The sequence below is a fragment of the Myotis daubentonii genome, chromosome 1 (genome assembly GCF_963259705.1).
Source record: "Myotis daubentonii chromosome 1, mMyoDau2.1, whole genome shotgun sequence".
Lineage (NCBI taxonomy): Eukaryota > Metazoa > Chordata > Mammalia > Chiroptera > Vespertilionidae > Myotis > Myotis daubentonii.
In genome coordinates, this window is record NC_081840.1 from 71,921,693 (window position 1) to 71,936,420 (window position 14,728).

Here is a 14,728-nt window from a genome sequence, read left to right on the forward strand (position 1 = left end):
ATCAGTGTACAATGGCCTTATCAAATGGCTTGGCACAAACTAAAATGCAACAAGAATAACATCCTTCCCCAAAAGATATGGTTAGGCTAGTATCAGGCTGATAAGGTGAAAAGGATGCATAGAAAGGTGTCTTAAAATAAGAGGGACCATCAAGTTCCATAGGACAGGTGAAGTATAGTCCATGAGAAAATCAGAACATAACAGGTAGACAAGTTCTATGGAATGATGGGTTATGTAGTTATTTGGTGGGGTTTCCTTCATTGCTTGCATTTATGATCTAAGGATATCACATTTAAATTGTTTAGGAGTACCACCAGTCAATCAACAGATGCATTGTAATTATAGAAGAAGTGAGAAAGCACATGCCCCCCAAAAATGCTGAGACCAAAATCTTACCGTTATATTGTTTGAATGCTAGTGTAGAGATTGCTGAACAATGTTCCTGAGATTCTTATAACCAACTTCAATCCAGAACAAGAATTTAGTTCCAGTACTCAGAAGCATTTTTCCAAACTTCTGTTTCCTACAATGCCCTGTGTTTTTAGATAAATACTCATTTCTTCAATCTGAGTTGCATATAACCCGAAGAGACTACTTGAGAAGGTGTTCTACTTTCTGAATCACTTCCCCATCTACAAAGTCTTGCAACAACCCTTTGAAGTAGATTGGATCCCATTTCATAGTTATGGAAACTCAGAAAATGTTACAGACCTGACAGAGCCTTTTGGCTCTAACATGTTTTTCAGGTATAGATAAGCAACTGTCTAATGGGGTACATCTCTGACTAGATCCTTCACCCTCTCAGAAAAATCCAACCCTATCATCTTTTTCTCAAAGTGTTACACAGCAGTTCTCAACCTGTGGGTCGCGACCCCTTTGGCGGTCGAACGACCCTTTCACAGGGGTCACCTAAGACCATGATGCATATCAGGTATTTACATTACAATTCATAACAGTAGCAACACTACAGTTATGAAGTAGCAACGAAAATAATTTTATGGTTGGGTCACAACATGAGGAACTGTATTTAAAGGGCCAGAAGGTTGAGAACCACTGTGTTACATGTTCCTAAGAAATAACTTACATACACATGAAAAACTAGTACTCATGGCTATTTCTGGAACTTCTATTTATCTTCTCCTTCCCTAGTTTGTTATACTTGTGTCATCTTTAGGGGGTGATACCTCCCCGTGTCATTACTGACACTAAATAAGGGCACTAAATTTTATACTAATGGTACTCAATTTTCCCCAAGTCTCCAACACGCTCCCGTATCACTGCCAAACCACTGGCATTCTAATTAATGCTGAAGTAGCTGGCATCTTGGCTTCTAATGTCTATGAACAGATTCTTTTTAATTTTCCTTTATGCTTTCTTAGTATATTTTTGTCCTAAAATTTAGAAATGATAAGGTGAAAATCACCACTATCTCTATTTGTCCCCCTCCCCAACACACACACACACACACACACACACACACACACACACACACACACACACACAAATAAGCTGGCCCATTTGCCCTAAACCAGTTGTAAACTTCTCTCTTTTCCCTTTGGGCAGGTGGTTAGGGGCGATCAGGCAGGCAGGCAGAGTGGTTAGGGGTGATCAGGCTGGTAGGCAGGCGAGCGGTTAGGAGCCAGCAGTCCTGGATTGTGAGAGGGATGTCTGACTGCCAGTTTAGGCCCAATCCCACGGGCCTAAACTGGCAGTCAGACATCCCCAAGGGGTCCTGGATTGAGTGAGGGTGCAGGCTGGGCTGAGGGACCCCCCCTCCAACCTCCCACCCATCCCCCCGTGCATGAATTTCTAGTTTTTAAATAAACAAAATATTATAGTTTAAGCACATTGAGTATCCTGAGAAGCTTCAAAGATAAAAATATATTACTTATGAGAATGGCACTTCTGTGGCCTTCCTCCCAAAATTCCATAACCCCAGCCTAACATCACAAACCAAAACCAAAGAACAACTTGTAAAATACCTGATGAGTACTACTCAGAACTGTCAAGATCATCAAAAACAAGGAAAGTCTGAAAAACTGTCACAGTCAAAGGAGCCTAAGGAGATGTGATGACTAAATGTAAACTGGGACCTGGATGGCATCCTGCAACAGAGAAAGGACAATAGGTAACACTAAGGAAATACAAATAAAATATGGACTTTATTTAACAACAACATATCATCAGCATTGGTCAACTGGTTGTGACAAATGTTCCCTGATAATATGAGATGTTAACAATATGAAAAACTGAAGGCGGGTTACACGAGAACTCTGTACTCTCTGTGCAACTTTTCTGTAAATCTAAAATTATTGTAAAATAAAAAGTTTATTAAATATATATTATATGTGTGTATATATACATGCATATTTATTTACATTATATGCATCTATATGTACAAATATAAGTAAATTTAAATATACATAATATGTCTTATAGACAATATATAAATGTACTTATATGTGTGATAAATCTCTTGTGAGTGTATTACATATTTTTATATGTATATATTATTGCTTAGTTGGACAAATATTTTTTTAAAAAATCCTAACTGACAGGATGAATAATTATCTAAGGATAACAATAAAATTATTTAGGAGTACCTCCAGTGAACTAATACACTCATTTGATTAGCTATTTAACAGTAGGCAATGATTTGAAATATCAACAAAAAATTTAATACAATTTTTACTGAAGCTAATGAGAGTAAATTAGCACATTCAAAATCTTGAGGACACGTTCAAATTCTCCAGTATTGCTCCACAAAAGTTGAGCAGCTTCTAGTAGCTAGAAAGTGATGCCTAGATAATGGTCATAGAAAAAGATCTTAGACAAAAGTAACATTTATTTGTGGGGGTGCAAAGCTTTTTTTAACAAAAAAATCAGTATGATTTTTTTTAAGAGGTCATAAGAAGCATTTGAAAGGAATCTTTCTATGTTCAAAACTATTGAATTTCAGATCATTTCTCATGAAGCCTTCTGTTGGGCATAATCTTTAACCCTCATTTATCTTCACTTTTACTCTATTGATTCCCAAAGTGATGGATGATTGAAGATTCTGAAGTATGGTTTTCAGAACAGCAGGTCTGTTTAAGTAGATTTTGAGCAAGCTACAGTGCAGCACTAATACGTAACCTTCTTTTCATTATGTTAATGTTTATTTGCTAAATATCTTGTCATAATGCATCATTTATTTGGCTGTCACTAAGGAAGTATGATACCATCTTGTTTCATATTTCTGTTTTTAAAAGCCCCAAGTAAGGCAAGAACATGTATGTGTCACCTTCTGTACCTCCTATTTTCTAGACCATTGATGCATCTAGACTGCAACTGTAAACCATAGTTGCAAATTGAGCTGCAAATACATTTTGCTTAGGGCACAAACCATAAAGCAAAGTAATGATCACTTCAAGATGAAACTTTGTGTCTTTAAAAATCAGAACGAAAGTAGGTCAATGAAATTTAGGATATTTTAGAATATGTACAGTATTGTATTGTTTGCCAGTACCTAATTTACAATTACAGAGCTCCATGAATATTGAAATGATTCAGCTTCCCATTATAAATGTATGTGGCAGTTTGGTTGTTGATCAGTTTATGAAGTTAATGCAAATGGAACTGTCTTCCTGTCAGCATTTGAAATCTATAATGCAGTCATGTTGTATATTCAGGGACAGGCCATTGACAGTCAATTAACAAGTTTGATTGGTATGTCAACTCATTCTTTTGAATTGTTAATAGTATGTTAATAGCATTCATTTCTTTGTGCAGTCCCATTTGCAGCTTCACGGTTACAGCTATTTTTTATAATTCTGAGTAACCTAAAATAGTGCCTTAATAATAGATTATTAAACACCTGTCTAGTGTAGCTTAGGGAGGTTTTTCTAGACTGGGAGTTTGCGGTGGATCCCTTTGATATTCAAATCAACAAATGATAGCCTTTTTATGCAAAACGTAAATTCTTTTGATGGTTAGCTTGTTAAGAAATATTCAGCTCTAGTCTGACCCGATCTGGTTTCCCATGGAAAAGATCTGATGCCGTTTGAAGGTTCATAAATGGAATGCCAATGACAATTTGTTGTTGACGTTCTGCCGCCCCAGCCCTCAGATGCTGCTGGTTGATGTACCGCTTTAGCTTCACCAAATAATCCTTGCAGGTAAATGATCTATGGATTGATCAGATGGTTTCAAAGCAAAGAGGGCTCTTCTGTGGTCTGGATTTTTAGGCTTGGAGGGGTACTTAAAAAGATGCATCAGAGTTGACAGATGCATCTTAAGGCATAGCACGATGGGAGAAAGCAGAAATGTGGTAATATTTTTAAGTGACTAGCATATTACTTAGAGTTTTGAAAACCTTCAAATGTCGACCAAATCTGCTCCCCATAGCAGATTTATTTCTACCTTGGTTTTCGTTATGGTTGTTTTGTCTGTGTGCACAGGTTTACTCTCTCTTTTCTGGGGAAGTTGATGAGACATTAAACGTATTATTCCCGGATGGCGCTTTGGAAGAAGGTTGCGAGTTCATTTGCACACCCATGTTTTATTCATATGGTTCCTGTACACCAGAATATAAGAATCTGCCATTTCTCCAGCCTAAAAAACTGTCTTTACCAAGGAAGCAGTAAAAATTTTATTCCTTTTACCTCCTGTTTTTCACTTCTTTTGATGGGGCTTTCCACGACCTACTATTTATGTTTAATTTCATTGGCAGAGTTTCTTTATAATACGGGGGGTGGGGGGGGACAACTCCCACCAATGTAGTCTAGTCTAGGTATTTGGTTAATATTTTTCTGTTCTATGCTTTGGGGAATTTGGAGGAGCAATTTGAATGTATTTGAATTTTAGAATTAAATGGTACTTGGGAGATTGCTATGCAAACATCCTTAATATACAGATAAGGAAACTGGGGTATATAGTAAACCCTCACAGCTAGTTGGCTCAGACCCGGGTTTCATGATGGCTAACTGTACACATCCCACTGCTGCCTTTAGAAACACAGAGAGGCTCAATTGAAGGTTGATACAATTATCATGTACATCTCTGACCTAGACATTGAAAGTTAGTGAAGTCTTCTAGCTATAACATAAAAACCTTTATACTGTAGTTTACAATTAAGAACTATATGCAAAACCAGAAAAAATGATAAAAAGCATTTTTAATATGTAATGAAAGTATCTGTAAATCCAAAGGGGAGAAGGAAGACAGGAAGTTAACTCCTGCTTTTGACAGTTTATTTGTTCCCCTCTGCCTCTAGGCAGGACCACAGAACTGAGGACCCATCTCAGGCCTGGGGAAGAGAGGAAAAGGAAGAGACTGCAAGAATTAATTGATAACAGATTTTGTTGTGTCACCTTAAGTAACCTTCCAGAGGTGTTTTTCAAAGTGTTTCATGGATCCTTAGTTCCACACGATGCTTGGCTACCAAAAAGGTTGTGTCTAGAGAATCGGGGCATGTGTGGCCTTTGTGGAGTTTTATGTGTCACAATACTTGTTGGCAGAGTCAAGACCCTGCAAAGTACTGCAGTGATGAAACTTTTTATGTCTATTTAACCTAGAATTTCCAAAAACAATTTAAACACAAAACCCATGATTATTGTTTATGGTTCTTCAAAAACCATTGGACATCTTTCATAAAAATTTTGGGGATGCTTGAACAGCCTTGGGAAAATTATTTGATTTCTCTATAGTTTAATTTCCTCTTTTATAAATGTTATAATAGTACCTATTGGCTTGAGAATTAAATGAGCTACTGTATGGAAAGTATTTAGAATAGTGTCAGTCACATTGTATTATGTAAGTGTTTGCTGTTGGTATTATTTATTAACTAGAGGCCTAATGCATGAAATTCGTGCAAGGGTAGGCCTTCCTTCCCCTGGCTGCAGGCTTTGCAGCCCTGGCCCCACCCCCCTGCCCGCATCCACCTTGGCCTGGCGCTGCCCATGTACTGCTACAGCCCCTTGGTTCCCCAGTTCCGCAGAGGCCCCAAACCGATAGTCCCACAGAGGGTGGCCTGGACCTCCCTCTTTGGGGCAATCACGGAGCCCCCCAATTGATTGCCCTGCTGGCTGGTGGCCTGGGCCTCCCTCTGCAGGATGATCGTGGGGTGGTGGCGCCCCCCCCCACCACCAAGCACATCGCACCCCCCTTGGCTGGCCTGGCACCAGTGTGTGTCATAATGTGGTCGTCCGGATGGTCATTCTGCTGTTCGGTCCTTCATTCGATTTGCATATTATGCTTTTATAATTATAGATAGCAATATTGTTTGTGCTATAACTGAATGAAAGGAGTGTCATGGTTTTACTTGCTTTGATTTACTGGATATGCCTATGTAGTAAACTGTGTACAAGAACTTATGATTCAATAGAAAAAGGTAGAAATAAAAGGAAGCAGACATGAAAGATGATACATTACAAAGCAAAACGGGCAGTTACAGAGATAAGAACTGACGCACTATGGGAGTGCTGGCAGCGAAGAGTCTACTGCCAACTCAAGGAGCCCCGAAGGTTCTATCTGCTTAGGAGCAGGCAAACAACTGGATGTCTGGGAAACTACCCGAGGAAGAATACAGAAACTCCAGGGCAATCAGTTTTCCTTTCTGTGAGAGGGACTTCATTTCTGGGGAATGTTTAAGTTTTATCCTGCAGACAACAAAGCAAGCAAATAATTTCTATGCATGAGAGTGAGAGGATCAGCCTTGACCTTTAGAAAAAAAACTTGATAACTGGACCTGGAAGAACAAGAGAGAAGGAGGCATGGGAACATGGGAAGGATGTGGACTGAGGCAGTGGCAATAGGGTTGGAGAGGACATACGTGACTTAAAGAGACATTGCTGAGGTAGAACTGATACGAATCCATTGACTGATTAGATGGAGGAGGAGGAATAGAAAAATGGAGAAATCAAGATTGTTATGACTAATTTGGGAAGTTGTGTAAATGATTACTCAGTTTAGTTTTATAAATAGAGACAATGAGTTTTTCAAAAAGAAACTTCCACAGCCTGACATCAGTTTTATCACAATGACCTTCTTCTCAAGGGAGACTAAGTGAACATATGTGTAGATTGCTTGGTACAACTCATGAAAACTATGGGTGACACACATCAAAAGTGACTGACTCACTAAGTAACACACTGGAATTCTATATGAATGTACATTTATTTATTTTTATTTTTTAAATATTTTATTGACTTTTTACAGAGAAGAAGGGAGAGTGATAGAGAGCCAGAAACATCGATGAGAGAGATCGATCAGCTGCCTCCTGCACGCCCCCCACTGGGGACGTGCCCGCAACCAAGGTACATGCCCTTGACCGGAATCGAACCTGGGACCCTTCAGTCCAAAGGCCGACGCTCTATCCACTGAGCCAAACCGGTCTGGCTGAATGTACATTTAAAAAAATTAAATGTAAAATTACATATACAAAGTTTAAAATCATAGTGAAGAATTAGCACCATATCTGCCTGCTCACAAAGTTTTACACACAGATCTGCTAAAGCACTTCCAATATTACTTCAATACTTTCCTCCACTTTCCTCTTCTCCTTTCTCATTCTGAGTTTCTTGGATCCTATATCTTGTTTGTCCCTGTCTTTCCAGATCCAAGCACAGATGATACACAGTGGGTACTTAGGTATATAATACTTGAAACAAAATTTCTCTAATTTCATTCTAAAAGTAGAAATTCAAAACATATTCAGCAATAGTAGGTATAAAATATCACATAAAAGCTTTTATATTATGTGTTTCTTGTACCGTACCTTCAAAACCTTGAGGTTATATTGGCCGCAACATAAATTTAAATTGTCCCGTTACATGAATTTAGTGGAGGGGGGAAAGCCCAAGTTCTTAGTTTGATGTTTATTAAATGGAGGTTTCTCTGGTTTATATAGCACCTCACCCTGTGGTGAGGACATAAGTTATCTGTTTTAACAGTAAGCCTCTCTTCGCTGTTGTGGAGCTCCTTGTTGGCATGGCCTTTTGTTTGAAGACACACAAGGTTAAGCCAGTAGGTTATATCTTGTACAGTTTTATCGGAAGTTGGTTGACTGCCCTCCCTATTACCTCATGCTGTGCTGGTAAGTATTTTAATCGACTTTTATGTTATGCCAGTTTTCCCCATTCCCTAACACATTGCACAAACTTAAGTGATAGCAGAAAAGACATTATCAGCTCCAAATTCAGAACTAATATCCTATTTTTAACGTGTTTAATGCCCACATTGGATCAGCATATTACTTTCTATTCTCTATTTAAGCAGCACCAAGATCATAAATCTGTCCTGCAAAAAGACAAGAAGTAAAAAATAACCAATATAAAGACTATGGAGGCCCTGGCTGAGTAGCTCAGTTGGTTAGAGCGTTGTCCTGATACACCAAGGTTGCAGGTTCCATCCCCGCCCAATACACATACAAGAAAAAACCAATGAGTGCATAAATAAGTGGAGCAACAAATTTCTTTCTTTCTTTCTTTCTTTCTTTCTTTCTTTCTTTCTTTCTTTCTTTCTTTCTTTCTTTCTTTCTTTCTTTCTTTCTTTCTTTCTTCCTTCCTTCCTTCCTTCCTTCCTTCCTTCCTTCCTTCCTCCCTCCCTCCCTTCTCTCTCTCTAAAAAATCAATAAATAAAAAAGTTTAGAAAGACTATGGGAGTTTTTTTTTAAGTTTTAATAATTATTAATTCCACCATAAAGAATTTTACATAAAATAATTTATACATGTCTTTGTTATGCCCAGGAATTTAGATTTATACCATGTAGCTCTCTAAATATTTCTAAGGTTCACTTTTTTTTTTTGGGGGGGGGGGAGAAAGGAAATTATACTTTGAAAAGGGAATGTAACCATGAAAAGTTCTCTCATTCCCAAACCTGTTTTAATCTAAGCACTCAATATTTTCACTGTAGTTATTTTTCTCTAATCACAAATTTTTCCTAATTCCTTATATTATGCCAAGTTTTCTCCAGGTTGTGGAATAATTACATCCACAGGAATAAATATGTTTCATAAGAAGCTGCTTTCTCAAGAGACAAGTGCAGGGACACCAGTCCCTGAAAGTACATGAGCCATCGTGTTTTCAGTAAAAGGTGTACATTTCTAATTTGTTCAGCCAGATAGACCACTTCTTTCTTGAGTAATTACAAAATATTTCAAAGATCTGGAATTTTGGCATGTAATTCTATAGGTCCTCCAATCCTGTAAGCTCTCCATCTTTAATCATTGTTTAATTCTGATGCTTTAGACATGTTTTCATTAGAGATATTATTAGAACAAGGAAGAAAAGCTATAATGCACAAAAATTTTAAGTATCACTTGCCCTTTAATTATATAATCATCATTGGGTATTATATCTAGCTGGTCTAGATTGAGTAAAATTCTAATTTCATTGGTATACATTGTTTTTGCTACCAAACTCTTGCCAATTAAATAAGTGTGAGATAGTTTGTCACTTGTATAGCATATACCGTCAGTTACACAGGGATTCCTAATGTGATTATGGGTATGCCCTTTGCGGTGTTTGCCATTGATTTTATAATATCATCCACACATTTCCCCTTTAAAATCAGCAAAATGTCACTGTTGATGGTTAATCTGGGTTTCAGCTTTTGCTCTTTGAATGTGGGAAGGCAGAAGCAAATGGTGTATGCAGCCATGAAATCTGGCCACTTTCACATTTTACCTGGTTTTTATTTCTTGTCTTGATGTACATTTTTTACTTTTATTTTTACTATTTTTAAACTAGCACAGAGAAACCAGTTGGAAGAATCGAAAACAATATGTTAAGTGGGCAAAGAGATACGGTAAAGATTTAGAAATTGCTTGCATATTACTTTATCTTTGGCATGGGAATAATTGCAAACCAGAGAAATAGTAACAGACCTGCATTCAGGCATTTCCCCTCCTCTCCCAATCGAAGCAGGTCTTCCACAGTCTCGAAGTTCCTCTTAATTACTCAGGGCTAAAGAGATTCCTTTTCAGTAAGTTAAGAAATCCAGTTTTATTTTGTGACTTGGTAGAAGTTATTTAGTGGCAGGAAAGTGAGTTCCAGTAATGAAAGCTGGCAGGCCAGGATTTGTGCTCCACTCTGTTGGCGTATGAAATTACAGCACATCATTCAAACAAAATCAGTAATCCAACTTTTATGTCCTTTTCTAGGTACAGTGAAAATTTCATTATTCTTTGATCATTTTATTCTTCCTGCATTAGGTCGTGTGCTGTGGCAGTAAGAAGCAGTTCAAGTAGATAGATACGCAAGATCAAACCTTGTGTTTGTATCCACATACCAAAATGATCATATAATATTCAAGGAAAGGTGCTAGGAAAGTCAGACTCTTAATTCCTGAACTCCTCCCTGTAATGCCCTGAATGATATTTAGAGGCTCGATTTACCTAAAGGAAAGCATGCTGCCCCTTGGTGTGGAATGAGGTTGATAAGCTGTGGTTTTCCTTAATTGAGGCAATAGAACAGCAAGGGAGAGTTTGTTGATCCTCAGATGTGGTCTGCATAAATAAGGAGAGAAAATCTGATCATATTCTTGCTCTTTTGACTGAGCTTTTTCTGCGTCACTCTTTTCTACGGAACAAGGGTATTTTTCATAGGAAAGACCGATTGTTCGTAAGGAAGGTCTCTATAGCCATAAAAGCCAGGTAATAAATTTACTTTAAAGCATCAGGTCCTAAAGTATGTTTGCATAGTAAAGTATGGACCAGGCCAAAATCCAGGCTTAAACATTTTCTCCTTGTTATCACCTCGTTAAGCTCCCCACGGCTGAGCCATGCCTCCTACAGTCACAGGTATGGTGCCACTAATTAAGAAGAAGGGGCTCATTACCAATTCTCATTAACATCAATTGGAGTTTTAAAGCCAAATCCCTGGGCTGAAAATTTACCCTCTTAATGTTCAACACAGGTGAACGAATAAAATCATTTAAATGCCCGTATCATGGGGTAGTGCAAATGGGCTCTCCAAGGATGAACAAATTGCTTACTGCAGTCTGGCACTAATCCCAATGCTCAGTAAAAGGCAGGCAGAGCATTCAAGAAAAAATACTATTAACAAGGGAGACACGGGCAGGGAGACGGGTGGGGTGTGATAACTGATATCACAATATACACATTATCATCTAAATATCCTCCAGTAAGGATATATGGATGAACAAAATTAACAGAGATTGTGCCTGACAATCAAGTGCTCAACAAATATTATCAGAATATAATGGATGAAGGAATAAATGTTCCCCAGTATGTTTTAACAAGCTAACGGAACTTGCCTCTCAGACTCTTAGTATTTGCTTCAGAATGTCCTGGACCCTGTCCCTTAAACCTTCTTCTGTGTTTTCACTTTTTTTTTTTTTTTACAAATAACACTGTAAATTATTTTATTCTGGGAGGCTATTAAGACATTTCAAATGCACAATTTCATGAAAAGTTGAAATGTGTAGGTTTGGTTGATTTGAAAATGCTCTTCTGCAGTTCATGGAAGTGATGGACCGCATGGAAATCAGTCTTCCTGGAAGATAAAAGCGACTCTTCCCTGGCATCAGACAAGCCTTGCTCTCCTTTGTAAAACCAAAGGCAACCCCATTCTTACACTAAGGTTCTACTTTCCCTCCTAATTTCCCTCTCTTACTCCAATGTAAACAATGACCCAGAAATATCGATAACATTAATGTTTGCTCCTAAACTTTATATGAATCAGAGAATTTTTTTCTGGTTTTATAGAACCTTGACCTATGATAGATTCTTTTAATTTTTAAATTGCCCATATTTTTCCTGAGTGGGCAAATTATTCATATTTAATTTACATTAATGATTAACATACCTCCCAAAAGTGACTTTGTTCTGAACTTCTCCTGAGTGTCAGATTTCTTCAAGGTGTTCTGACCTGTCAGTGGCAGTTAGGGAACCACAGACGCTGTCGCTAGTAGGAGCCTTCAAAGTCATGTGGTTCAGCCCTCAGATTTTACAGATAAGGAAGCTGAAGTCCAAGAAGTTTGTCTTTATCAAACTCACAAGCAATGATAGAACCCTAACTAGAATTTTGGTCTCCTTATCTCCATATTAGCCCAGGTGTTTATAGCTGACTCGACCCAAGTATATAGATGGCCATGCTATCTTCTTTCACACTTCCAAAGCTGTTTTCAATTTGTAATTAATCAGAGTAAAAGAAATCTTCTGCATACTTGGGAAGATCGGTTATTTTACTTAAGATAGGCCTGCCTTATAAGCCTTATAACCTTATAAGCGTTAAGTTTTCATCTTTTCACCTGCTTAAAAATTGAAAGACAGTGATAATGGATGCATAAATGCATCATGGGATGAATAAATTGTGTGAGTTAGAGAAGAGAAAATGAATGTGTTCGTGAGAGAGCGAGCACATCAATCAGCGGTTGCATGGTGTTTGCACCAGTGTGTCCAGGGGACACCTCACCAATCAATCATTTGGGAAGCTCCCTCCAGCTTTCAGAAGGAGAAAAAGATTTCACACCAAAGTGCTGTAGAGAAAGCACAGCATTTAACAGGTCATTCCAGGGACTCTTCCAGTTCCTGGAGGAGAGGAAAAAGTGGGAAGGGGGCACAGTACCATAGAAAGCCTATAGTTTGTAATTTTTTAAAAATGCTGATTGCATTATGAACCATTCTTATTTTATATTGTTTCAAAACATTAGTTAAACATTATTTGGTATATCTGAGCATTAAAAATTGCCATTTGTATATAGCTTCTGCCTTCAAAGGACTTTGAAAGCTAAAAAGCCTTTATTCTTCAAAGCTTACATTATCATATTGAATTATAACCTAATACTGCTGTTTTTCTTAAACATTAAATATATAAACATTCCCTAGAAATATTTCAGGTTTATGAATCATTCATACAATAATTATTGCTCATGTGCAAGATACTACTTCAGCTGCTGCCTTAACCTAGCTTATACATTGGTAAGGCAAATAAAATTAGTTTATAAATAACTAGAGGCCCAGTGCATGAAATTCATGCACTCGGGGATCCCTCAGCCCGGATTGCGCCCTTTCACAGCCCAGGAGCCCTCAGGAGATGTCCGACTGACGCATCCTTAGCGCTGCCACAGAGGTGGGAGAGGCTCCTGCCACGGCTGCTACACTTGCCAGCCATGAACCCAGCTTCTGGCTGAGCAGTGGGAGCACACTGACCACCAGGGGGCAGCTCCTGTATTGAGTGTCTGCCCCCTGGTGGTCAGTGTGAATTATAGCGACCGCTCATTCCACCATTTGGTTGATTTGCATATTAGCCTTTTATTATACAGGATTATGATGCAAAATAAAAAGTGATTAAATGACAAAATTGTTTAAGCAACATTTTTCATTCCTGAATTTCTAAGGTGTTAAAGAAATACTAAAAAGTTTGCCCAAGACAATGTCATTCCTGAGGTGCAGATCTGGGCATTCACTCACCAAATGGCTCAGTTCTCAGTAGTATTTGCTTCTGAAGATGGTGTACCATTTGTGTAGTTAATTAAAGCAAGAAACATAGTGAAATATCATAAAATATTGTCCATTAGCAAGGAAAAGCAGCTACTGCCAATAACATGATTTTGTAAGCAGAAAGTAATTCTTGCCTCAGCTCTGACAGCATGACTTCATTTGCTGCTTATGGTCACTTTTTCTGCACCAGCTTTTCAAATCAAGAAACTGGTAAAAATTTTATGGAAGGATTACCATCAAGTGGCATTGTAAACAAAAACTCAAGCAGCCAAACAATAACTACTAGTAAGTGTATCCATTCTAATCCAAGAAAACAAATATCAGTCATTACATAAATATAAAACTACTAGGGGCCCAGTGCACGAATTCGTGCACCTTGAAAGGAACTGTGGACCACAAGGCTGCAGTGGGCACAGGGGCAGGTCTTAGCCCATATCTGCACCCCTGTCCTGCCCTTCCGACTGTGGCCCTGGTCCTCTGTCTGCCAGCAGCGCTGCTCCCACCACCGCTCCCATGTACTGATGGCACCAGCCCCGCTTGCACTCGCTGACGGCACAGAGTGATTGGGGCCAGTGCCAGGTGCAAGCAGTGGCTGCTACCCTGACCGCCCTAAGGGGCAAGGGGAGATGAAGAAGCCCTCAGGGGCGATCAGGGCCAGCAACCACTGCTCACATTCACTGACGGTGCCAAGCGATTGGGACCAGTGCTGGGTCCCGGCAGTGGGCGTAAGCAAGGCCAGCACTGGCAGCAGATGTGAGTGAGGCCATCACCGGCAGTGGGTGCGAGTGGCAGCTGCCAGCCCCAGTTGCCTTTCAAGAACAAGGGGAGGTGGAAAAGCCCTGAGGGGCAATTGGGTCCAGCAGCCACCGCTCGCACCTGCTGACAGCACCAAGCAATTGGGGAAAGTGCTGGGCACCAGCAGCAGGTGTGAGTGGCGGCTCTGGCACCAGCAGTGGGTGTGAGCGGGGCTGGTGCTGGCGCTGGCAGCAGGTGCAAGCGCCGAGCAAGACCATGGCAGGTGGGAACAAAGAATTTTCAGTAACCACCAGAGGCTCGCCCCAATGACAGGTATGGCACCCTGCCTTGGTCTGGTGCCCCCGCTCACCTGCTCCACCATCCCGCCATGGCTGACGCCCATGTTTCAAGCTCTGCCGCCAGTTGGTGACATCCACCATGTTCAGCGTGCACCACCTCCTGGTGGTCAGCGCACGTCATAGTGACCAGTTGTTCGGTTGTTCTGCCATTTGGTCTATTTGCATATTAGCCTTTTATTATATAGGATA

The 14,728-nt window shown here is 39.4% G+C and overlaps 1 long non-coding RNA gene across 1 annotated transcript in view; it reads left to right on the forward strand.

Moving 5' to 3' along the window:
- Positions 1-867: 867 nt before the first annotated feature.
- Positions 868-14,728, forward strand: part of LOC132239305 (uncharacterized) — a 358,468-nt gene continuing 344,607 nt past the window's right edge. The window contains exon 1 of the long non-coding RNA XR_009454019.1: positions 868-1,064. This is a non-coding gene — a long non-coding RNA (uncharacterized LOC132239305). The remainder of the gene's footprint in view (positions 1,065-14,728) is intronic.